This window comes from Mixophyes fleayi, chromosome 8 (genome assembly GCF_038048845.1).
Source record: "Mixophyes fleayi isolate aMixFle1 chromosome 8, aMixFle1.hap1, whole genome shotgun sequence".
Taxonomy (NCBI): Eukaryota; Metazoa; Chordata; class Amphibia; order Anura; family Limnodynastidae; genus Mixophyes; species Mixophyes fleayi.
The window spans coordinates 71,023,162-71,047,223 of NC_134409.1; the positions used below are offsets into that span (position 1 = coordinate 71,023,162).

Here is a 24,062-nt window from a genome sequence, read left to right on the forward strand (position 1 = left end):
TCCATCCTCTGCAGCATATAGAGGGTGGAGTTCCAGCGCGTCACAACCTCTTGTTTGAGGTGATGGCAGGGCAGGTTCATGCTTTTTTGATGTGCCTCTAGTCTGCGGTAGGCACTGGCTGAATGCCGAAAGTGTCCAGCAATTTTGCGCGCCACCGCAAGCATCTCCTGCACACCCCTGTCACTCTTGAGGTAATGCTGCACCACCAAATTAATGGTGTGGGCAAAACATGGGACGTGCTGGAAATTGCCCATATTTAATGCCCGCACAATGTTACTGGCATTGTCTGACACCACAAATCCCCATGAGAGTCTAAGTGGGGTAAGCCACTGGGAGATAATTTCCCTCATTTTCTCTAATATGTTGTCAGCGTTGTGCCTCTTATTAAAGCCTGTAATACACAATGTTGCCTGCCTTTGCACGAGCAGCCATTTTGTAGTTGCTGCTACTGATGCAGCTGTTGCTGTTGCTGCGGAAGGGGATGCATCTACCCAGTGGGCTGTCACAGTCATATAGTCCTTCGTTTGCCCAGAACCACTTGTCCACATGTCCGTGGTTAAATGGACAGTGGGTAAAACCGCATTTTTTAGAGCACTGAGGACACTTGATCGTACTTCTCTGTACATTTTTGGTATCGCCTGCCTAGTGAAGTGGAATCTCGACGGGATTTGGTACCGGGGACACAATACCTCCATCAACCCTCTAAATCCCACTCCACTGATGGCGGACACCGGGCGCACGTCTAACACCAACATTGCAGTTACAGCCGCAGTTATACGCTTTGCAATAGGGTGACTACTATCGTATTTTGTGGTCATGGCAAACGACTGTTGGACGGTCAATTGTTTTGTGAAAGACTTAGCGGTCTTACGACTTCCCCTCTGGGAAGATGACCGACTAACAGCAGCAACAGCAGCAGTAGTAGGCGTACCGCTGCAGGATTCCTCGGATGAATCCCGTATTGAGGAGGACTCAGTCTGGCTGCTGACTTGGGCTGCAGGACTGAATCTGATGGAGATTGTGGAGGAAGTTGACGAGGAGGGTGTTGCTGGTGTGTATCCAACTGGACCACGGGATTTAGGTGTCCCTGTACCGATGAGGGTCCTAGCCCCAGTTCCTGAACTAACCACTGAACTATGAAGGTTATTCAGGTGACGTATAAGGGAGGATGTTCCTAGGTGGGCAAGATCCTTACCCCTGCTTATTTGAGCTTTACATAAGCTACATATGGCCATACATTGGTTGTCTGGATTTGGATAAAAATAACTCCAGACCGAAGAGGCGCATTTTTTGGTCTTCTGACCAGGCATGACGATGGGCTTTTTCATCCCATGGACATCAGCTGTTTCCCCCCCTGGTGCCTCATTTACAATAACCACATCACCATCCTCATCATCAAGTTCCTCCACAGCGCCAGCTACATCATCAATAGCCTCCTCCCGAGCCACCTCTTCCCGTACAGTGATGGGAAGGTCAGGCTTGACAACCACCAACATCCTTGGACTCGCCTTGTGGATTTGTGATAATTTCTCTTTAGAAGGCAGAGTTGTTTGCTGTTTTGTTGCTGACAGCATAACTCTCTTCAATTTTTTGTAGGGGGAGGGAGGAGGAGGAGGGCTAAGATCCGTGGGTGAAGCTGAACCACTAGTCATGAACACGGGCCAGGGCCTAAGCCGTTCCTTGCCACTCCGTGTCGTAAATGGCATATTGGCAACTTTACGTTTCTCCTCAGATGATTTTAAGTTTCTCTTTTTGCTACTTTTTCTTAACTTGGGCTTTTTGGATTTTACATGCCCGGTACTACGAGATTGGGCATCGGGCTTGGAAGACGACGTTGATGGCATTTCATCGTCTATGTCATGACTAGTGGCAGCAGCTTCAGCATTAGGAGGAAGTGGGTCTTGATCTTTCCCTACTTTATCCTCCAAATTTTTGGTCTCCATTATATGTAGCACAAGATACTGCAGAATGTGTGAACTTGGTAATATTGCAGTACCAATGGACTTATACTGCTGGATTGGTTTTGCAAATTTGGTTATAATTATATTATTTTTTTTTAATTTTTAATTTTTTTTACTTTTTTTTTATTTTTTAAAAACTTGGGGATAATGGGGAAATAACTATGCCCTTAGAAGCACAGAGCACAGGACACAGCACCACTGGACTGAACAGGACACGGCACAGGACCCAGCAGCACTACGGAACTCAGCAGGACAGAGCACAGGACACAGCACCACTGGACTGATACTGCAGAATGTGTGAACTATGTAATATTGCAGTACCACTGGACTTTTACTGCTGAATGTGTGAACTTGGTAATATTGCAGTACCAATGGGCTTATACTGCAGGATTGGTTGTGCAAATTTGGTTATAATTATATTATTTTTTTTTTAATTTTTAATTTTTAATTTTTTTTACTTTTTTTTTATTTTTTAAAAACTTGGGGATAATGGGGAAATAACTATGCCCTTAGAAGCACAGAGCACAGGACACAGCACCACTGGACTGAACAGGACACGGCACAGGACCCAGCAGCACTACGGAACTCAGCAGGACAGAGCACAGGACACAGCACCACTGGACTGATACTGCAGAATGTGTGAACTATGTAATATTGCAGTACCACTGGACTTTTACTGCTGAATGTGTGAACTTGGTAATATTGCAGTACCAATGGGCTTATACTGCAGGATTGGTTGTGCAAATTTTGTGGTAATTAAAAAAAATTAAATTAGTTTTTGGTATTTTTTTAAATAACTTTTTTTTATTTTTTTAAACACAGGGGAATATTGGGGAAATAACTATGCCCTTAGAAGCACAGAGCACAGGACACAGCACCACTGGACTGAACAGGACACAGCACAGGACCCAGCAGCACCACTGACCTCAGAAGGACAGAGCACAGCACACAGCACCACTGGACTGATACTGCAGAACACAGCACAGCACAGCACAGCACAGAACTAAACAGCACAGCACAGAACTAAACAGCACAGCACGAGATCTACCAGGACAGAGGACCACCTAACACACCCTCCCTTTACCCTGATCAATGCCCGAGTGAAGATGGCGGCGACTAGCGGGGAATTTATAGGATCCGAGTATCGCGAGATCCGACAACGGGATTATGAGTCAGAGCCTCAGTTTCAGATTTGAATTTGGCGCCAATACCCGGATCTGTCTCGGATCCGACTCGGATCGGCAACGTTCGGGTGGGCTCGGATTTCAGAAATCCGAGTGCGCTCATCTCTAATTAAAATAAGGCAAATGTATCTATTGTTAGATGTGTGTCTCTGAACTACAATCAATTTCAGCCAATCAAAGAGTTGTTGAATGGAGAATAAGAAAACTTGTATTTATTATTCATTGACACACAGAAGGTAAGACTACAGAGATGAAGATAAACAAGTGACAGCTTAAAGAAAGAAGTACACACACAGAGATACAGAGTATACACAAAAAACACAATATACACCTAGGTACTTTATGCACATTCTTTGCATATAGGACCTGATTAATTAAGGAAGGTAAGGCAAAAAAATAGTGAGTTTTATCCTGGAAAAAAACAAGTTACAATGCAATGGGTGCAAATAATTTTTTTATTTTGCATATAAGTTAAATATTGTCTTATTTTTCATGTAGCACACAAATATTTGATAGCTTATTTGTACACTAAAATTTAAACTTGATCTAGGACATGCCCTACCCCAAATATAAATATGCCATCATATTTAAAATTTACATCCCACTCCAATGCAACATGGTTTGCCAAGGTGCATTTTTTTTTTTTTACTATCCTTAATGAATCATGCCCATAATGTATATGCTCTATATACACTCTGTCATACACTTATTGTAAACACATTCCACACAAACACTCTGTATACATGTATACTCATGCATTCGCAGCACTTTTAATTTGCGATACCACTCTACAGGATAATGTTTACAAACTGCATTCAAGATGTTGTCTCCTAGATCTCATGCAGGCGTCATTACTTAAACTTTACTGTCCCTGACTACGGTGTCATGCCATCCAATCATTGCTCAAAGCTGAGCACTGTGTACTGAATGCGGAAATCTCAGTCACTTTCACAATATCATGCTGAACTATTATTATTATTATTATTAATTTTTATTTATAAGGCGCCACAAGGTGTCCGTAGTGCCGTACAGGGACAAACGAATTACAATACAATGGGAGACAGCACAGTACAGTAAACAGTAAGCACAGTAAGCTCAATGCACAGCTAGAGAGGGCAGGGAAGGGGGAGGGAGGATCCGCAAACGACGGCGCCCAAGAAGGAGGGCGCGGAAGACAGGGAGACCCCCAGAGGGGGGAGGAGGGAGTGAGAGGGGACGGGGGGGGGGGGTGGAGGACCCTCGAGGAGGAGGGCTAAGTAGCTGGAGAGCAGAGTTAAGCTGGGTACACACTGCTCTGTTTTCGTCCAATAATCGGCTGAAACAGCCGGCATACGACCGCTCGTTCAAAAGTCGGGTCAGTGTGTACAGTTACACGATGGTCGAAAGTCTGCCCAAATGGACGATTGTCGTCTCATTTGGTTGGTCGTACCGTTTAATATTTTCGTTCCAATCTCGTTTCCGCTGTGTAGTGTGTATAAACTTCCGACCGATCCACAACAGTGAGTATGAAATTACAGTCATTGCTCACGACAACATGGCTGTAAAAAGTCGCTAAAGGGACGTCCGCTCTTTCCTTTATCGTTCTAAACAAGGCTAGTGTGTATGCAGTCCATGGACCGAGCGATCGGACCATCGATCGCATGTAAAATCGCTCGGCATAAAAAGTTGGTCGAAATTTCTGTAGTGTGTACCCAGCTTTAGAAGTGGTGTAAACAGGAGGAGAGATGGCCCTGCTCAGAGGAGCGTACAATCTAAACGGAGGGGTAGACAGACAGAGAGACGCAGGGGAGAGAGGGAGAGCAGGCGGACGGAGGCAGAAGATAAGGTAGGAAGTTAAGTGGGAGACTGAAAGGCTTTAAGAAAAAGGTGGGTTTTTAGGGCCCGTTTGAAACTGGACAGATTAGGGGAAGTCCTGATGGAGGGAGGGAGCTTGTTCCAGTGGAGGGGGGCAGCGGGGGCGAAGTCTTGGAAACGCGCGTGGGAGGAGGTTATAAGGGGGGAAGAGAGGCGATGGTCAGAGGCAGAACGGAGAGGGCGGGATGGAGTATGAATAGAGAGGAGGGTGCAGATGTAGGGCGCAGTGGAGTTGGCGAGGGCCTTGTAGGTGAGTGTGAGGAGCTTAAAGAGGATTCTGAAGGGGAATGGGAGCCAGTGACGAGCTAGGTAGAAGGAGGAGACAGAAGAGGAGCGGCGAGAAAGGAAAATAAGCCTAGCGGCAGAGTTAAGAACAGATCGAAGGGGAGCGAGATGAGAGTGGGGGAGGCCAGTGAGGAGAAGGTTGCAGTAGTCCAGGCGGGAGATGATCAGAGAGTGGATAAGGCATTTGAACTACATTATTTACTGTAAGAACCAACTACCCTGTTAAAACAGATTCCATGCAAACATGGTATAAAATTTATACATAGTACTAGTACTTAGCTTTGTAACTTTCCTACTTTTTATAGAACATTGTGTGGCATGGGCACCCTTCTGATGAAGCAGACACGAATAACTTCTTGCTTGGTTCTTTGCTTTTATTGTCAGGATAACAAAGTAACAAATAGTACAAAGTTCCACATACTTTCTTGTGACTAGAACCTGATCAACCATTATGTTGATCAGGATGCAGCCTGGAGCGCTGGGTCATGGGGGCGCAGCGCCGGGACAACTAACAAGCATTTTTAAAAATCTAAAAAAATTTAATGTGTCATATTTTTTTCTACTTAAAATGTCCGGCACTCCCCTCCAAAGTGATCGGGCCGCCTTTGGTCTCAAGGGGGCAGTCCCGACTGTCAGTGTGTCCAATTAGGCTGATGCAGGCAGCTAACAGCACATCTGATGCTGTTAGCTGTCCTGTCAGTGCGACTGCGGTGTGAAGCTTATTGTGGTCACGTGAGATTATCACATCTCACTTGACCACATTAATCACTGAGCCCGCGCCCGCAATGATAGGGCAGCTAACAGCATGGGATGTGCTTTAGCTGCATGTCTAGAAGACAGAAGCCCCAGAGCCTGAAGAGAAGAGGAGCAGAAAAGGTTAGTGCAGTTTAAATATCAGGGGAAGCAGGAGGGAGATGACTGGGGTAGAGGGGGAGTGATTAACTGGCTGCTTGATAGTTGAGCAGGGGGTTAATGAAGTGGCTAGAGGAGAGTTAATGAAGTGACTATGGGGGGGTAAATGATTTGAATGGGGGGTTAATGAATTGTCTAGGGGTTGAGCAAATGAGTGGTTGGGTGGGTAATGAAATGGATGGTAGGGGTCATAAACTTCTGGTGGGGCTTGGTAAAAATGGGTTGTGGGGATGAATTGGATGGCGGGGGTAGCTGATGAAATAGCTTATTTGGGGCATGATCTCTATATTATGTGGCAATACTAGAATGCAAGTCAGGGCTGGTAGATGTTAGAATATAGTTGTAAATAATTTTCACATATTTTATTGTCTATGTCTGCACTAGGGGGTTGTTTTATGTGATCATAATGGAGTGTTGTATTTGAATCATTCTGGGTTTGTTAACATTTTGCACTATAATACAATTTTGAATATTTTCAATACCGGACTCCAAGTTTCAAGAAGCCAGTCAATTGACAACAATGCTCCAAGAACAAGCAAGAGAGAATGTCAGGTAGTCAACGCTGCAAGATTAGGTAAGAGAGAACAACACAATTTGTCTAACTTTGAATGCGGAACTTTAGTGTAATTACATTTTAATATGTTTGCAGAATGAAGTGTGTTTTATGTATTAATTCATATTTTACAATTTTGTTTGTGTATGTGTGTATATTTATGTATAGTGAATCATCTAGAGCAGAGGTGTCCAAGCCCAGTCCTTAAGGGCTTTCAACAGTTCATGTTTTTAGGATTTCTTTAATCATGCACAGGTGAGTTACTCTATTTGGCTAGGTTAGTAATTAACCCACCTGTTTCTACAGACAGAAATTCTGAAAATGTGAACTGTTGGTAGCCCTTGAGGACTGGGCTTGGACACCTCTGATCTAGATATACTTGAAACAGATATATAGATATATATATATATATATATATATATATATATATATATATATATATATGCTTGAAAATGCTTGAAACGGAGAGTTGAAGAAATTGGAGACCGCTGAAGATCCCGGCACACTCTGATGATGTCACATTTAAGGGCCACGCTATTAAGTGTGCTGTTAAGGTACTAATTTAAGGTGGCACCAGTTGTACAAGGTTCTGTACAAAGCCTTGTACATTCTACAGCCAGCATCTCTTTAAATTAGTACCTGTCTCCGCATTGCTAGTATATAAAAAATAGTCTCCATTTCAAACAATTTGTCTTACCAATCTGTCGGCAATCAGGTCTTCGGTGTGATCTCGTCTGGGTATGTACTGTCGGCGTTTACAGCATCATTATATTGACTACCACTACTTTAAATTAATTGCACGGTTATGCGAATATATAATTCTGTCTGCAACTTTGCCTTGCAGACTGTCAGCTGAACACCTAACACCTGTCTTAGAGGCCTGTGGAAAACTATTCCCTTTGTCACAACTGGTAGGCTATGGTTATCCAATTGGTCTTCTAAATCCAATACATAAACAGAGCTGTGTCAATGATTGCTAAGGTGCATGGTGCGTAAAGGTCGCCAACGCTCTGTTGATTCCATAGCTGAAGAGTTATGAACTTCCACCGGCATTAATGTAGGGACAAAAACTGTGACGCAGGAGCTTAATGGAATGGATTTTCATGGCCGAACAGCTGCATGCAAGCCTCACATCACCAAGACCAATGCCAAACATCGTATGGAGTGGTGTAAAGCACACCGACACTGGACTGTGGAGCAGTTGAAACGTTTCTCTGTTTGGCATTCAGATGGGCGAGTCTGGGTTTGGCAGATGCAGGGAAAACATTACCTGCCTGACTGCATTATGCCAACTGTAAGCTTGGTGGAGGAAGGATAATGGTATGGGGCTGTTTTTCAGGGTTTGGGCTAGGCTCCTTATCTCCAGTGAATAACTTAATGCTTCAGCATGCCAAGTCATTTTGGACAATGCTCTGCTTCCAACGTTGTGGCAACAGTTCGGGGAAGGCCCTTACCTATTCCAACATGACTGTGCCCCAGTACACAAAGCAAGGACTACAAAGACATGATTTGATGAGCTCTGTGTGGAAGAACTTGACTGGCCTGCACAGAGCCCTGACCCTAACCCCATCGATACAACATCAGTGCCTGACCTCATAAATGCTCTACAGAATGTATGTGTACAAATTCCTAAGAAACACTACAAAATCTTGTGGAAAGCCTTCAAAGAAGAGTGGAAGCTCTTACCACTGCAAAATGGGGACCAACTCCTATTCAAGTATATGTATTTGAATAAAATGTCATTACAGTCCCTGTTGGTGTATAAATATAGTGTATAAATTATACAAAATATAGACCCAGCAGCCACTTTATTAGGTACACCTACTCATTAATGCAAATATTTTATTAGCCTGTTATGCTTTTAGAATACAGGGTTTATCTGGCCCAATACTATCCACTTCACGCTGGCTGGCTGGCCACGGTGTCTTACTTTGTCAGGGAAGCCTACCCAGTACATTCTAGGGTTCTTAAAGTCACTCAGGCAAATGCAATTAGAAAGTAAAAAAAAAATGATTGTAATAAAAACAATCACTAGATTATATACACACAGTAAATAAATGCCAGGTAGGTTTACCACATTATCTGTCCCTTACAGATTAAGAAGTTATAGTCACCTGGTTGTCTTGACTTGTAGAATCCAAAAACTTCGACTTCTCTCAGCTGCAGATGTAGTCTACTGGTAGAGAAGGAAACTCAACACCAATTACCCTACACCTTCCAGGAATCAATCCTCAGAATGAACAGCCTTTCTCCCCACGAGTGGTTCCTTATATCCAGGGTCAAATTTCCACAGTGTTTCCCCTCCCTGGGCAAACCCCTTGTTCTCTTCCTCTTAAACATTGGTGGGTGCTGGATAAGGGGGTTGGAGGAAGGGTGGATATGAGCTGACCTTCCACAGTGGCTCTCACAGCTGTGCCCCTGACAGAATGTCTGGTTTAGTCCTGTGGAGGACAATGGATACTAATTGGCCTTCCCCACTTCCAGATATAGGATAGCAATCAGCCCCTCCTTAAGTTAAACCCTTACAGGCTTTTTCAGCCAGACCTAGCTTTCAGCTGTTCAGTACTTCCTGTAGAGAAAGGAGAGGGAGAATGAATATAGATACAGCCCCTTCACCTGTATCTTGGAACCTGATCCTAACACCTAACCCACCTGGCTTCACTTTAGGAACAATGAATAACAGCTTCACTATAATATCAACAATATACATATTTACAACAAGTAACATACAGTGAAAAAGTCTCCTATATAGGTATGGTTACAATGTCCCCTTAACCACATGTAATTAGACACTGCATTTGTACTCTGATAAGCTGGGGAACATTTACAGGGCAATAAAAAGTACATGTTGTTATGCTCCACATTTTGTGAGAAACAAGGTATAGCCTGGTTAAGGGGATATCAAACTCATTTTGTGACACATGTGTCAGTAACTCAATGCATAAATGCATACAGACATGGTCAAGTGGTTCAGTTATTGTTCAAACCAAACAACAGAATGGGGACGAAATGTGATCTAAGTGACTTTGACCGTGGAATAAAAATTGTTGGTGCCAGACAGGGTGGTTTGAGTATCTCAGAAACTGCTCATCTGGGATTCTCACCCACGACAGTCTCTAGAGTTTGTAGAGAATGGTGCGCAAAACACAAAACATCCAGTAAGCATCAGTTCTTGGGCAAAACCACTTTGTTAAAGAGAGAGGTCAAAGGAGAATGGAAGTGTATGGGCTACAGCAACTAAAGGCCACCCCAAGTTCCATTCCTGTCAGCTATGAACAGGAAACTGAGGCAACAGTGGGCAGAGACTCACCAATGAAGATTGGAAAAAACATTGCTGGTCTGGGTCAGAATATAGTGTAAACAACATGAATCCATGGATCCTTCCTGCCTTGTTTCAATGGTGCAGGCTGGTGCTGTGGGGAAAGTTTGTATGGCATACATTAGGCCCCTTAATATGCTCAGATTGCAATCCAACACAACATGGAATGGGAGATTCTCAGAAAGTATGTGGAGCCAATAAATCTACAACAAATGTGTCATACTATCAAGTCAACATGGACCTGCATCTGTAAGGAATATGTTTTTGTTTGCTGTGTTGTCTCAGAATCCATTCCAGATTCTGCTGTATGTCAGAGTTGTTGTTTCTCTGTGTGATGGAGGTTGCTAAGCAACCATACTAACCTTACTTTCTGAGCTGCTAATGGGGATTTCACATTGCAGCTGATTTATCAGCTCTTGCAAGACTCATTTCTGCTCACTACCTAGCAGCTTGATCATCCAACAATCTCTGCTCACATGATTTCTACCCAACAGCTGATCAGTCAACACCTCCTGTTCACATGATTTCTACCTAGCAGCTGACATAAATACTCTCATTGCCATTATTGCATTGCTGGTGTTAGGTTTAACTAGGCTAGTTCATGTACCTCTGTTCTATATAGATTGGTATTTTTTCTGCTGCTGGTTTAGAATGTTTGAATTTTCTGCCTGGTTATTAACCTTGTATACCTCTCCTGCCCTCTGACCCAGCCTGCGAATTGACTATTCTCTTTTGTGTCCTGTCAGTCTTGTGGTGCTTACGTGTGGCTCCATAGCTGCGAGTTTCCCTGACTCTACCTCATTCACGGCTGATAATAACTATACATTAATGAGATCAAGTCCAGGGGTCATCCGAACACCAGTGAACAGTATGATTCCGGGAAAGGTGGCTGCTAATTGTGAAAAAACATCCCACGCAATAGGTTCTGTATAGGGGTTATCAGTCGCTGATTGTGAGGTTTATAACTATGTTTTCCAGCACCTTGTTGAATCCATACCACAAAGAATTCAGGCTGTACTGTATAGGGGTTTCCACAAGTACTAGAAATGTGTACTATTAATATGGCCACTGGGAGTTTGTCTGCACTGCAGTTAGTTTATAAACATGCTTCATGACTGCATATTTTTATTTGTGCAGACATGCAACATACAAGTGAAACAATTGCAGTGCAGCTATGCGGCATATGCAATTCATATGTGTCAAGATTTGCATGTTCATAAATTTAAGTAGGGCCTATGCTGCATTTTTTCCTAGACACAGTTTTTACAACTGGAAACCTGTAACTTGCCATCCGGTCCTAGTATTAATGAATACAGACCTATCCGGGCTGGATTGTGGGAGAGTGACTGCATTGACCAATAATTTCCTATTATTCCACACACTCTCAAGTCGCACAAGAGGAGCAGCTCGGTCACACAGCGTAGGCTGCACTTGAACCATTGAACCATAAGCTATAAGAAGCAACTTCACCTAGGCCTCTAAGCAGCCTGCTTATTAGGCATGCTTATCAACAGATATTGCATGGGACAACAGCATGCCAAACCGGCGCAGTTTTAAGTAAATTACATATATTACTCTTTATATAAAGGTAAAATAAATAGAATAACCTCACACTGTGTCATTTTTGTGAGTGGGACCATGGCTGGGGCCATACTTTCAGCCAATGACACATTTGAGTTTTTAGTTTGAGACTCCTGTGTGTAAAAGACCTGGAACGGGGATCCATACCTAGCTGAGACCTGCAAATGAGAATGACGGTGGAAGATTTAGACTTGTTGTTAAAGTTACTGGGGAATCGATCAGTGAGCACTAACTAGGTGGGCACCATTACAGGATTATAGAAAGTATACCAATAGGAGTCAGCCAGCAGGTCATGAGTGCACCAGTGTCACTCACCGGACGGTGAGTGCTACTTCTCGTGTGTTTAGGAACCGTGGCCGTCCGCCATCCTGAGGGTCTGCGCATGTGCAGCCCTTTCAAGCCTTCAGTATCTGTTGCTTTTCATTAATTGGCTGATCAGGCAACACTCCCTATTTAAAGCACCCGTGGTCAATACCTCGTTGCCTGATCTTGGAGTCTCATTCCCATGAGCCTCTGAAGGTGTTCCTGTGTTTCCTCGTGTATTCAGCTCCTGCTGATTCCTGTTATTTCTATTGTGGTTTCCAGACCACTTCAACTCTCCTGTGTTCATCGTGTCTACACCAGCTGATTCCTATCCGCTGCCTCCGTTGTTTCTACAGAGTTCCTACTCACTTCAACTCTCCTGTGTTCATCGTGTCTGCAGCCAGCTGATTCCTATCCGCTGCCTCCGCTGTTTCTACAGAGTTCCTACTCACTTCAACTCTCCTGTGTTCATCGTGTCTGCACCAGCTGATTCCTATCCGCTGCCTCCGTTGCTTCTACAGAGTTCCTGCTCACCTCAACTCCCCGGTGTTCATCGTGTCTGCAGCCAGCCGATTCCTATCCGCTGCCTCCGTTGCTTCTACAGAGTTCCAGCTCATCTCAACTCTCCTGTGTTCATCGGGTCAGCGCTCCACTGCTTCCATCTCTGCTACTGGAGTTCAGACCGCCTCAACTCTCCCGTGTTCTTCAAGTTCCAGTTCCATTTACTACTGCTTCCAGAGTATTGCCTCGTTCATGATGGTTTACCTGCCGTGCGCTGTACCAACTTGATTACCGCTTCTACCTTCCAGTGATCTCTCCTCCTGCCGGCCTTCAGCCGTTCAGGTATCCCTGCACGTCCCTCTGACAGCCTGCTCTCCTGAACCGCGGTATGCATACTTCTCATTGACTTTGCTTGTGTATTGCATATCTAGCTGGACTGAGTTGTGTTCTCCTCCGGAGTCCTCTATCCACTGAGACTATTGCTACCTTTGACTTTGTCTCCTATTTGCCTGGATTGTTATTGTGACTTTGTATACTTTAGCAGTGCTGCTCTGTTATCATTGTATGGTGATATCATCGTGGGATCAAGTTCTGTGTACCCGTGTATACTCTGCATAGCATTCATCTCCTCGTGCCCTCCTTACATATATATTGCAGGGGTACAACTTGCTATATGCAGACCACTGATTCCAGTTCCCTGTGACACCAGTTTCAAGTATCCTTTCACATAGCAGTGGTACAACTTGCTATACGCAGACCACTGACTTCCCTGTTATCTACCTTCACCTGGATTCCATTCCTTTACCTAGACAGCGGTACAACTTGCTATACGCAGACCGCTGACTCTCACTACCTCCTCGCTACCTCTGGACATTCCTCCTCACTATAGTAGTGGTACAACTTGCTATACGCAGACCACTGACTACCCTCACGTTTCCTTGTCCATCCAGTTCCTTGTGTTCAATATTATACTCACTACCAGTGCTGCTAGTCATAGACTTTCCTCGAGCATTCTCTCACCATCTGCTGTTCCTCCAGTTCCGTTGTCACCCTGCTACCAGAGTACCTATTACCATCTATATTACTCTAGTAAGCCAACATCTGGTGATTTCCTGGGCAAAGACTCCTAGTGCCCGTGACAGTAAGATCAGGCCATGACAGACCCAGATGCGGAACCTACAGCTAAAGAGATGCTGCAGCATCTGGTTACCCGTATGGAACAACAGGATGCTCGCCAAACAACTGTTGCTGCAATGTTACCAGGCGTTAGCCTCCCAAGGAACGTCTGTGCAAAATATCACAGCTACTATTGATGCTCCTGTGCTTTCCTCCGTTTCCCCAGTGCCATTCCAGGTGTCTACGGCTTCCACGCTTCACCTGCCTACTCCGTCAAAATATGATGGAGACCCCAAAACATGCAGGGGTTTTCTAAATCAATGCTCAGTTCATTTTGAGCTCCAACCTCAAAATTTCTCTACTCATCGTTCCAGAGTGGCCTATCTCATTTCCTTGTTTTCCGGACAAGCTCTCGCATGGGCTTCCCCTCTGTGGGAAAGAAATGATCCATTATTACAGGATAGAGCCAAATTTATTTCCACGTTCCGAAGTGTATTTGATGAACCAGGTCGTGTTATTTCCGCTGCATCCAGCATCCTCCGTTTACGTCAGGGTTCTCGTACAGTAGGCCAGTACGTCATTCAATTTAGGATATTAGCCTCTGAACTTCAGTGGAACACTGAAGCGTTAATTGCCACCTTCTGGCAGGGGCTTTCGGATAAAATTGAAGATGCACTGACTACTCAAGAATTACCTACTTCTTTAGAAGATTTGATTTCCCTTTGCCACCGTGTAGACATGAGATTTCGTGAAAGAGAGTCTGAAAAAACAACTTCAGTTAAAGCACCTCTTCGCTCAAGTCCTCAACTTCGCCCAGCTTCATCTCCGGTGATACCCATGGAGATAGGTCGCTCCAAATTAACTTCAGAGGAGAGGGACCGAAGAGTAAAAAATAGACTTTTTATCTATTGTGCTGATTCCACACATATGCTCAATTCATGCCCTAAAAAATTGGGAAATGCCAGGCCCTAACCAGTTCTGGAGAGGTGAAGTTAGGGTCCCTGGAGTCCTCTCCATGTTCTACGAAATTAAAAGTTTGTGCTTTTGATGTTATAGTTTCCTTTGCTACCAAATCCTTTAAGTCCCAAGCACTTATTGACTCTGGAGCTGCGGGAAACTTTATTTCGAAATCCCTCATGAATCTATGGTCTCTACCAGTGATTACTTTGAAGACACCCATTACTGTGACTGCTATCGATGGATCACGCATTATTAATGGGCTCATCACTCAGAGTACGTCTCCAGTAACCCTTCAAATTGGTGTATTACACCAAGAAGAAATTTCATTTTTAATTCTTCCTGTTACTACAAGTCCGATTGTTTTAGGCCTTCCATGGCTTCAACGTCACTCTCCCCAGATTGACTGGCACACTCCTCAAGTTACGTCTTGGGGAACTGAATGTCATCATCGTTGTCTCTCTCAAGTCGTTCCTCTTAAAATACAGCAATCTTCCATTTCACCTTCTTCACCGGGACTTCCTCCTCAGTATGCTTCGTTTGCCGATGTATTTGATAAAACCCAGTCTGAACGTCTTCCTCCTCATCGTTCGTGGGATTGTCCGATTGATCTTCAACCTGGCAAGACTCCTCCCAGGGGTCGTGTGTATCCACTTTCGTTACCTGAAACTCAAGCTACATTTGAATACATTCAAGAGAATCTCCAGCGAGGATTTATTGGACCTTCTACCTCTCCCGCTGGAGCCGGGTTTTTCTTTGTTAAAAAGAAGGATGGATCATTACGCCCCTGTATTGATTTCCGTGAACTTAATGCCATAACTATCAAAAATCGGTATCCCATTTAACTTATTATGGAGTTATTTGATCGTATTAAGGGAGCTCGGATCTTTACCAAGTTGGATCTTCGTGGTACCTACAATTTAATTAGAATCAGGTCCGGTGACGAATGGAAAACAGCTTTCAACACCAGAGATGGGCATTATGAATACTTAGTAATGCCGTTCGGGTTATGTAATGCCCCCGCTGTTTTCCAGGGTTTCATTAATGAGATCTTCCGGGACTTGTTATATGTTTGTGTCGTCGTCTATCTGGACGACATATTGATCTTTTCGCAGGACCTGCCTTCCCATCATCAACATGTGGCAGAGGTCCTTTCCAGACTCCGGAAAAATTCATTATTCTGCAAGTTAGAAAAGTGTTCATTCGAGTTGCCCCAGATTCCATTTCTGGGATATATTGTCTCCGGAGTTGGTCTTCAGATGGATCCAGAAAAGGTGAATGCTGTGTTACATTGGCCTCAGCCAACTACTCTTCGTGCAATTCAGCGTTTTTTAGGTTTTGCCAATTACTATAGACGCTTCATTCAAGATTTCTCCTCAATTGCATCTCCTATTGTGGCCCTAACTCGTAAAGGGGCCAATACTAAGCAATGGTCCTCCGAGGCCCTTCAAGCCTTCCAGTTTCTTAAAGAGTCCTTCTCCTCTGCTCCTATTCTTCGACAGCCTGATGTGACGCTTCCCTTCTTCCTAGAGGTAGATGCCTCTAATGTTGGTTTAGGAGCCATTCTCTCCCAAAGATCAGAGCAACAAAAATTCCATCCTTGTGCCTTTTACTCTCGGGGTCTTCTGCCTGCGGAGAAGAATTACACCATCGGGGACAAGGAGTTGCTGGCTATTAAAGTAGCATTAGAGGAGTGAAGATACTTGTTGGAGGGAGCTCGTCATCCTGTGACAATTTTTACTGATCATAAGAATTTGTCATATTTACAGTCTGCTCAATGTTTGAATCCTCGTCAAGCAAGATGGTCTCTTTTCTTTTCTCGTTTTGAACTAATCATAACCTTCAAACCAGCTGCAAAGAATAAAAAAGCAGACGCTCTATCTCGAGTTTTTGTGACATCCTCAGACGTTGAAGATGGTCCCAACCACTCTATATTAGACCCCAAATGTATTTCTCTGGCTGCTTCTTCCACTAAAGTGCTACCATTTGGGAAAACCCTCGTGCCTCCTGCTCTTCAGAAGAAAATCCTTTCGTGGTTTCACTCTTCTCGTTTTTCTGGACACTCTGGTGAACGCAAGACCTTTGAAATTCTTTCTCGAAGTTACTGGTGGCCTTCTATGAGGAGAGATGTCAAAGATTTTGTGGCTGCATGTGAATTGTGTTCCCAGTTCAAGACTCCCCGCAGAACTCCAGAGGGTTTGCTTCAACCACTACCCATTCCGTCCAAGCCTTGGACCCATATTAGTATGGACTTTGTTACTGATCTTCCTCCTAGTAAAAACTGCAATACTATTTGGGTAGTGGTGGACAGATTTTCGAAGATGGCGCATTACGTTCCCTTGACTGGTTTGCCTTCTTCTTCTACTCTGGCTGAGTATTTCATCAAAGAAATCTTCCGTATTCATGGATGTCCGTCCGAGATTGTTTCAGATTGAGGAGTACAATTCGTTTCCAGATTCTGGCGGGCCCTCTGTAAGACCATGGGCATACGATTATCACTCTCATCCTCCTACCATCCTCAATCAAACGGACAAACCGAAAGGGTCAATCAAGATCTTGAGACTTTTATAAGGATGTTCTCTTCAGCCAACCAAGACAACTGGGTAGAATTGCTTCCATGGGCTGAATTCGCTCATAACAACATGTACCATGAGTCATCTTCTATATTCTTTGTGGTTTACGGTCACCATCCGTCTTTTCCAGAATTTCCTGCCCTCCCTCCCACCCAAGTTCCTGCTGTAGAGACTATTTGCCAAACCTTCAAAAACATTTGGTCGCAGGTCAAAACCTGTTTAAAGAAGACTTCTGCCAGATATAAGTCTTTTGCAGATAAAAAGAGACGGGCTATTCCACCACTGAAAATCGGAGATCGTGTTTGGTTATCAACCAAAAATATTCGTTTGAAGGTCCCATCTATGAAGTTCGCTCCTCGTTTTATTGGTCCGTATAGGATCATTCAAGTGATAAATCCAGTTTGTTTCAAACTTCTACTTCCTAAGAACCTTCGTATTTCTAATGCCTTCCATGTGTCTTTGCTCAAACCTCTTATCATCAACCGTTTCTCGGTCCCTCCTTCAGCACCTCGGCCAGTTCAAATTCATCAAGAGGAGGACTTTGAGATTACTCACATATTAGATGCAAAAATTTTGCGAGGAGTTCTTCGTTTCCTCGTTCATTGGAAGGGCTTTGGTCCTGAGGAGCGTTCATGGATCAAAGCAGAAGATCTCAACGCTCCAACTCTTCTTAAGAAGTTCTACTCCAAATTTCCGGACAAACCCGGTTCCAGGTGTTCTGTGCCCACCTTTAAAGGGGGGGTACTGTCACTCTCCGGACGGTGAGTGCTACTTCTCGTGTGTTTAGGAACCATGGCCGTCCGCCATCCTGAGGGTCTGCGCATGTGCAGCCCTTTCAGCCTTCAGTATCTGTTGCTTTTCATTAATTGGCTGATCAGGCAACACTCCCTATTTAAAGCACCTGTGGTCAATACCTCGTTGCCTGATCTTGGAGTCTCATTCCCATGAGCCTCTGAAGGTGTTCCTGTGTTTCCTCGTGTATTCAGCTCCTGCTGATTCCTGTTATTTCTATTGTGGTTTCCAGACCACTTCAACTCTCCTGTGTTCATCGTGTCTACACCAGCTGATTCCTATCCGCTGCCTCCGTTGTTTCTACAGAGTTCCTACTCACTTCAACTCTCCTGTGTTCATCGTGTCTGCAGCCAGCTGATTCCTATCCGCTGCCTCCGCTGTTTTTACAGAGTTCCTACTCACTTCAACTCTCCTGTGTTCATCGTGTCTGCACCAGCTGATTCCTATCCGCTGCCTCCGTTGCTTCTACAGAGTTCCTGCTCACCTCAACTCCCCAGTGTTCATCGTGTCTGCAGCCAGCCGATTCCTATCCGCTGCCTCCGTTGCTTCTACAGAGTTCCAGCTCATCTCAACTCTCTTGTGTTCATCGGGTCAGCGCTCCGCTGCTTCCATCTCTGCTACTGGAGTTCAGACCGCCTCAACTCTCCCGTGTTCTTCAAGTTCCAGTTCCATTTGCTACTGCTTCCAGAGTATTGCCTCGTTCATGATGGTTTACCTGCCGTGCGCTGCACCAACTTGATTACCGCTTCTACCTTCCAGTGATCTCTCCTCCTGCCGGCCTTCAGCCGTTCAGGTATCCCTGCACGTCCCTCTGACAGCCTGCTCTCCTGAACCGCGGTATGCATACTTCTCATTGACTTTGCTTGTGTATTGCATATCTAGCTGGACTGAGTTGTGTTCTCCTCCGGAGTCCTCTATCCACTGAGACTATTGCTACCTTTGACTTTGTCTCCTATTTGCCTGGATTGTTATTGTGACTTTGTATACTTTAGCAGTGCTGCTCTGTTATCATTGTATGGTGATATCATCGTGGGATCAAGTTCTGTGTACCCGTGTATACTCTGCATAGCATTCATCTCCTCGTGCCCTCCTCACATATATATTGCAGTGGTACAACTTGCTATATGCAGACCACTGATTCCAGTTCCCTGTGACACGTTTCAAGTATCCTCTCACATAGCAGTGGTACAACTTGCTATACGCAGACCACTGACTTCCCTGTTATCTACCTTCACCTGGATTCCATTCCTTTACCTAGACAGCGGTACAACTTGCTATACGCAGACCGCTGACTCTCACTACCTCTGGACATTCCTCCTCACTATAGCAGTGGTACAACTTGCTATACGCAGACCACTGACTACCCTCACGTTTCCTTGTCCATCCAGTTCCTCGTGTTCAATATTATACTCACTACCAGTGCTGCTAGTCATAGACTTTCCTCGAGCATTCTCTCACCATCTGCTGTTCCTCCAGTTCCGTTGTCACCCTGCTACCAGAGTACCTATTACCATCTATATTACTCTGGTAAGCCAACATCTGGTGATTTCCTGGGCAAAGACTCCTAGTGCCCGTGACAACCAGAGAGTCATGTCATGGGTCTTAATAGCACTCTGCGAGCCCTCATTTGTTGTCACAGCCTGTCATGTGGTTAAAGGGAGGGTGATTATTGACTGTACCTCAGATAAGTCAAGACAGAAGGCATTAAGGAGAGTGAAGCAAGAAAGAGGAGTAACTTTGCACCTTGGCAAAACCATGTTACATTAGAGGGGGAGGTAAATTTAAAATGTAGGGATAAATTTATAGTTGGGGAGAGCATGTCCTAGATCAACTTTACATTTCAATGTAAAAATAATGCTATCAAGTATTTATGTGCTACATGAAAAAGCAGTCAGTATTTTCCTTACATGAAAAATAATAAACTAATTTGCATCTATTGCATTGTAACACGGTTTATCCAGGATCAAATGTACTCCTTTTTTTGCCTTGCTCTTCTTAATGACTTAGGCCCTATATGTTTGGGGGGAATTCCTGGCCATGTAACAGATGGAGTGTTTGTCCTCAGGGTCAGTTGGCAGCTTGGACGGGTGTGGCATATGTGACCTCTGATTTTGTTTATTAGCATGGTTTTCAGTGGTCATTCGGGGCATTTGGTCAACCTTTATGCCATTCCCCTTAAGGTTATGAAGGAAAAGTAATTTAAAGGCTGCAGCCATAATCTCTCTCTGCTTGGTGTTGTGTGTTGCATCAGTTATTAAGAGTGCCATTATCATATGAATTTGCAGGGTAGAAGGGCAGTTAGCTTCCATGTTTACAGGCAAGCAAAACATGGTAAAACTGACTGTATTTTCCCCCAATTGCTCATGAACATTAACCAATCCTTACTGTAATGTAGCTTGCTGTTTATTTTAGCCTGATACTGGTTCTTGGACAGATATGTGAGCCAAACACAAACTGAAAATAAAACTCTTAACCTATATTATATGAAGTCACAACAGTCTATTTGCACTACTTAATTGATATCTCCATTTGGACTGCAGCAGCAAAGAAGATTTTCATTTAATTCTTAAAGAGGGAAACAACAAGTTTTTGTATTTAATTTAATTAAATTTGTATTTTTATGTTGTATTAGTGTCTGTGTTTAATTATATTTTACATGACAAATGTTATTTTTGCATTTTTTGCATTTATTAATAACAGCGTCCAAACATAATTGTGTGTTTTTACAGTATTATATTGTGCACACATATTGTAATGTGCATTTCGCATTTGTTACTACTAACACTGCCAATCTCAATCTCTATGGTATCCCAAGGCTTCCTCTACACTATCATGGTACATAAGTATATATGTAAAGTATATACCTTTGTTAGTCCTAATGTAAATCGTCCCATATGCTAGTGGCCTATTGTGTCTGGTGCCTTCTGCTATGGAGGGATACTGGGACCCTGCTAAATAAAACAAATGGAATCCCAGTGGAGGTACACTCATCAAATGCTGTTATTGGGGACACATGCAAATTAGTACAGGTTATCTAAAGAGGAAACCTCCTTCAACAGTAACCAAAAATATGTGTATTAATTTAAATGCCTGCTCTGTGTTAACATGCTACTCGTTGGACTTTGCGGTCTTTACTATGTCTGTGACAGTAGATGTCTGCCACAGTAAATGTCTACCACAGTAAACTTGTTGAGGTCATTAGCATATCATTAGAAAATGAAAAATCAAACTATCACACGACATTAGGTTAAACATTTTTTAACAAACAACATTATAACATAAGCAAGTACACAGACATTACTTGCCATTATATATGGCCACCTGTCTTCTATCCTTAGATTTGAATTTCAGATTTTAGACCCCTCCACTGTCAAGCAAAACAGTGTGACACAGTAACTACTACAACATTTAGTGAACAGTTTAAGGGGCATATTCAATTGTCAGTGTTACTCGCAAAAGTAACACAGTGTTCCCCTGAGCTGTGAGCTGAAAGTCGGCGTTAAAGGTACCGTAATAACGGTAATTACGCGCACTATCACCATAATAACGGTAATAGTGCGCAAGCCGCGTTACTTTTGCGAGTAATGCGGACAATTGAATATGTTCCTAAGTGTACTATAATATAATCCTGTATAATAAAAAATATTTATGTTTCGTAGAGTCTGTAGATTTATTTAGTAAATAGTGCTTTATAATAAGTTGTAACGGAAAGTCTGAAGAGAAGTGTCCAAATATCTTTAAATGCATGTAAAAGGTATGTCCATTTACGATGGATATTAAATATCCACCATTTGAACATGCTTTCAATAATTTACTGAATATGGGGGGGGGGGGGGGGGGACTCATACCTGATTTTCTCTCTCCAATGATATTGTTAACCTTCTGAAATTAAATTCAGTTTATTTCAGTTAAAGAGGTCCTCTATCCTTTTACAACTTTATTATGTTCATATACATTGTTTTATCTTTCTGTCTTGCTTTATTGTTTTTTGACCAATGACTTGTTCATTTATTCATCATTCAAGCATGATTTTAGCAATGTGAGTAATGTATTTTTCTGATTTGCTAAATTTATTGACTGTTTAACATTTTCCATTTATAATTCATAACCGCACTAAGTAAAAAAAAAAAAATTCTGAATGATTGTATAAACAACATGCTATAATATAATGAACATGAATTTGATTATACTAACCCTTTAATATTTTCTTATTCAAGCTCTACTTAGGCTGGGTACACATTACAGAAAATTTCTCCCGATGCTATATCGTTAATGATTGACCAACAACTGAAAGACCCGAACACCATGCCGATTCATGTGTACGCACTATGCATGTTTTACAAGATTTACTTTCAGATCTGTGCTCTTCACTTGCCATTACCATCAGCTGAAAAGATCATGACTCTGTAAACTCTATGGAGATTTGACTACACTGCTGGTTGTGAATGCATACACACTTCAGAATTTGCCCGTCATCGTTCCATCATTTATAGAGATTTTTAGTAGGTTTATAAAATCAAATCAAACGATACGATGTGGAACGATAAAACATGATCATGGGAATGTATACACTAATGCGATGTAGGACCCAACACCCATATATCGTGTGATTGGCACTATAAGCAGGTAAAAACCTATAGTGTGTACCCAGCCTAAGACTTACTGTAAAATTTTACTAACAGGCTCCATGCAGCCAGTGCCTGTTTAAGGCAGTGGCGCACGCAGGGGGGGTTTCTGGGTCACCAGAAACCCCTCCGCTAAAAAAGTGCCCTATATAGTGGCACTGTACTATACAGCAGCCGCGGCGTTGTCAAAGAAGCGTCCGCGGTGATGCTGTATTGTATACAGCACCGCCGCGGACGCTTCTTTGACAGCACAGCGGCTGCTGTATAGTACAGTGCTGCCTAAACTGAGCTGCTGCGTATGCGCGGGTGCATGCGCGGCAGCTCTCTCGCTTTTTTTTTTCTTTCCGGTGGAGGGGAAACCCCCCATAAAAATGCTCTGTGCGTCCCTGTAAGGGTTCAGGCCATCCTAGACTAATACACTCATAGCGCCCCCTCGCCTTCCATGAAAGGCTAATATGCGGCAATTAAAAGTAAACTTTCCCTTAGTTTAAAATATGTCTTCCTTCACGCCACCCACCACCGCAATGTATATGTTCCTGTGTTTTTTAAACTCAGCTCCACTTGGCTTTTTAAAATGGTCACAGCAATCTTTGCCCACATTTCATTTTCATTAAAATCATAACAGCTACAGCTGAATGAGGGCTACAGATTGTGAAGATTTGAAGGGGGTATGGGACTGTAATTCCTGCGCCTGTCAAAATATTTGTTTCTCCTACTCAATGTCTTTATCCTTAACCTTTACCATGGGAATACATCAAAATTAAAGTCTTATTACATTTTTCTCTCATGTTTTCTCTCCCTAGCACAATTTTGCACCCCCAAAAATGTTGCCCCTTCCCCCAAAAAAGCCTTGCGTCCTTGACTGCAGTCTTGTCAGCCTATTCGATAATCAGGCCTTGCATGTAGCCATTTTTCCTGGGGCTGAAATACAGAACTTGCAAATCCATTCAATTTGCCATTTTAAATTATGGCTTAAAACGTGTGTGAGTAAGAGGACTAATTAAAAGCTGAAATCCACTGATAGCATAGTATCCTCTAATAAATAAGAATAATTACATCAACTTTTTCTGTCTTATTAATTTAGAATGTATTTGTGTATGGGTCCACTGTGCCTCTCAAACAGCCTTGCACTAGTAAGGTCTCACGGATATCTCTTGCTTCATTCACTCAATAATCCCAATGCATCAGAGCTGGATTAAGGTTCTGGGGGGCCCGGGGCACGTAAGACAGGGGGGCCCCCTATTGTGTAATATGGTCTTCATTTTAGACAAATAAACAGGCAATGCTGTGTGCACTACTGTTAGTTGCATGCAGCTCTGCCATCACAGCATAACAGTGTGAAGTAGGACATACCTCCCAACTGTCCTTGCAGTCAGACCAAATCCTGACTAAGTGAGACAGTCACCCACTATATTGAGGACAGTTGGCAGATTGTCCTGCTCTGGTCACTGTTCACCACCTGTGGCTGCTAGTGTCTTAAGCTCAGTTGCTGCTTGTGTAGATTCTGGGATGTCGGGACCCTTAGTTTGAAAAAAAAAAAAAAGGT

At 43.4% G+C, this 24,062-nt stretch overlaps 1 long non-coding RNA gene across 1 annotated transcript in view; it reads right to left on the minus strand.

The window, feature by feature from the left end:
- Positions 1-24,062, minus strand: part of LOC142099345 (uncharacterized) — a 258,678-nt gene that overhangs the window by 218,859 nt on the left and 15,757 nt on the right. Inside the window, exon 2 of the long non-coding RNA XR_012678516.1 lies at positions 8,864-9,318. This is a non-coding gene — a long non-coding RNA (uncharacterized LOC142099345). The remainder of the gene's footprint in view (positions 1-8,863; positions 9,319-24,062) is intronic.